At 40.4% G+C, this 3,220-nt stretch overlaps 1 pseudogene; it reads right to left on the reverse strand.

Annotated features, from left to right (window-relative positions):
• Window positions 1–1,996: 1,996 nt before the first annotated feature.
• LOC138048447 (uncharacterized) lies at window positions 1,997–3,007 on the reverse strand (annotated as a pseudogene).
• Between the last annotated feature and the right edge of the window lie 213 nt (window positions 3,008–3,220).

Raw genomic sequence — 3,220 nt, forward strand, 5'->3', positions numbered from 1 at the left:
ATAGTACATTATCAAAATTACTTGATTTGACTAAGATGACATCGCCTTACGTTCCACAGACCCATTGCGCTTTGTGTTCGGTTACTGAAAAATGTAACGCCTGGCTTTCACTCGCGACGCAAGTACAAGCGCAAGCATTAGAGCGCTTATTTCACCGTAAAAACAGGGTAGACGCAAGCATAAGCGCATGCGCAAGGACAAGGATCAACTAGACGCTCGATGAGCGTACACTGGGTTGCCTGTGGTACGTGTTATTCAAAAACAGAAGGGACTGAGTTGGGTGGTATCGAACTGCAGCGTTCCAGTCAATCTTTTCAAGTCGGGGGTCATTAAGACAATTAAGGGGTCACCCAGAAGTCGTGCCAGCAGAGGCCCTTTGCGTCACACGTTGATTCGACGAAACAGATCTTTTTCTGAGGTTAAAAACTTGTCTACCAGCCTATTAATCATTAATATTTTATCAGAAAGAAAAAAAACCTGTCATCTTTAGAAAAAATAGGCACGCATCGCGTACGTGTGGTAGTGCAGTAACACAGCACTTTCTTCCATATAGGCCACTTTGGAAAATACCATAATAATCTTTGTCTGTCCCCCCAAATTTTGCATAAGCATCGTTTCCAGTTTCTCTTGGAACTTACAACGGTCCCAAGAGAAAACAAAAACAATGCTCATGCAAAATTGGGGGGACAAACAAAGAGTATTATGGTATTTTCCAAAGTGGCCTGGTGTCAACTGAGCTGCGTTTTGTCTTCCAGGATATTCAAGTTCAATATGTAGCTCTAATAGTGCACGATAGGAGGCAAGGTGGCCTTATAGTTGGAGTGCTTGACTCCGGATCGAGTGGTCCGGGTTCAGGTCCTGGCTGGGGACATTGTGTTGTGTTCTTGGGCAAGACACTTTACTCTCACGGTCCACCCAGGTGTGTAAATGGGTACTGGCGAATTGCTGGGGATAACCCAACGATGGCCTAGCATCCCATCCAGGGGGAAGTAGCGAATACTCCTGGTCGCTTCATGCTAATGAAACCGGAGATAAGTCCCGGCTTGATTGGGCCTTCTGGCTCGTAAGCAGAGACTACTTTACTTTTAATAGTACACGACTTTGTTTTGGTATTCTGTATCAGTGTTGTGTCATGGTAAAAGTCTTAAGTGAATGGCCCCCTGAGAAGACATGTGGTTACTCGCAAAGTGCTAAACCCAGAAAGATTGAAGAAAATAAAAGGGAATCGAGAGACATTGTCTTCTACGCTGACATGTTGATCAAGTTCCCTCACAATTTCTGTTCACCACAAGTTGAAGCGTGCACTCTGAGCGTCTACAAAAGTTCACTGCAGTTAAACCCTGTCCGGCGGGGTTAGTACCAGGATGGGTGACCTAAAAAATATACCACTCGGTAACTGCAGCAAAGGACCGAAAATTCTATTTTAACGCCCAAAAATGCAAACTAAGCAAGGTACAGATTTTGTTAGCTTGCTTTATGCAAAACAAATATAGAAGCAAAAGTGAATAAATATTGATACACAGTTTTTAGGAAGAGCAGAAGGAAGTTTTCAGGATGGTCGATCGAGAATAAAATATTTCGCCATCAGCAACAACATTTACGACATGAAAAAAACAATTTTGAACCCCGAATATAAAATGTTACGATCAGCGACAAAAATTTTGGAAGATTTTTGCTATTGTACTTTTGGCTGCACAAGTAAAGCGCAAAATCGAAAGTGATATCGGATTCAGCGGGCGCCGTGATGAAGTTACGCGGCGTGTTTACTCGCGAAACAGTCAAGCATCTGTGTCAAACGATTATACAATACTTTATTTCAAAATAACATACAAATACATAATTATTGAGAAAAAGGAAACCCAGAGGCTAGCCCTATATCAAGGGTCTCCTAAAGAAAAGAGGTCATTTGAAGTCACTATAAAAAACTAGGTAATAGAAATATGAAAAAAGCAGATAAAAAATAGATAATTATCATAAATAGATTTAAAATGGCCGTTCAATAAATATTCATATGATTCTTCAGTCTTAATTTAAACTTACTAACGTTAGGGCTATCGCGAAAATTGAATACATTAATAGGAAGATCGTTCCAAGGTTTGATAATTCTGACAAAGAAAGAATTTTTATAACGATTCGATTTTGCGAGTTTGGTTTGTAACTTATATGGATGGTTTGATCTGGACTTAGTGTTCCTGCACAATTCAAAATAGTCATTGAATTTTAATCCATTCAGATTGAATACGATCTTATAGCATTCCACCAGGGAAAGAAAATCCCTCCTTTTTACTAAAGAGTTCCATTTAAGAATTTTACACCTCTCCTCGTACGCCATCTCTTGTCTTCTTTGGTCTAAGGCGATTCGCGAGGCTCTTCTTTGTACCTTCTCGATTTCATGGATGTCTTTGACTAAGTGTGGTGACCACACCGGGCAAGCCTATTACAAGATTGGATGACCCAAGGTTTGTACAAAATAGGAAAACTGTGCCCTTAAGAAAGCCAAGTACCCTGTTTGCTTTATGAAATATTTTTTCAACATGTTTTGACCATTTCAGGTCACTCGCCATAATAACTCCAAGATCTTTACAATTAGATACATTTCGTAACACGGCACCCAATCTATTGTAGCGTGTGGATCTTTTGTCGTTGTTATGTGAAATTCTCATGACTTAACATTTGGTAGAATTAAACTTCACTTGCCAACGATCCACCCATAGGTCGAGGGTGGTCACATCTGTCTGCAAAGCAATAGAATCTTCCACGTTATTTATCTGTCGATAGATTTTGGTGTCATCAGCAAATAATTTGGCAGTAGACGTGATAATGTCAGGTATGTCGTTCACGTAAATAAGGAACATAACCGGCCCCAGTATTGAGCCCTGAGGGACACCAGATATAATAGGCGACCAATCCGAGTACGATCCACGTATCAGAACTCTTTGTTTTCGATTGGTTAAAAAGTTCCTAAACCACAGGTGTAGTTGCCCATCTATACCATACCTGTTGAGTTTAAAAAGTAGGCGCTCATGGGGGACACAGTCGAACGCTTTTGAAAAGTCCAGAAATATTACATCAGATACTTTTGACGAATTTCTTGTTAAGCACCAGTCGTTATAACAGCTTAAGAGTTGCGACACTGTCGATCTCTCTTCCAAGTAGCCAAATTGTCTTGGGTTTAGTAGTTTATGTTCAGTCTAGAATGAAACAACTCTTGATGTTACAA

The sequence above is a fragment of the Montipora capricornis genome, chromosome 5 (assembly GCF_036669925.1).
Source record: "Montipora capricornis isolate CH-2021 chromosome 5, ASM3666992v2, whole genome shotgun sequence".
NCBI classification, from domain to species: Eukaryota; Metazoa; Cnidaria; class Anthozoa; order Scleractinia; family Acroporidae; genus Montipora; species Montipora capricornis.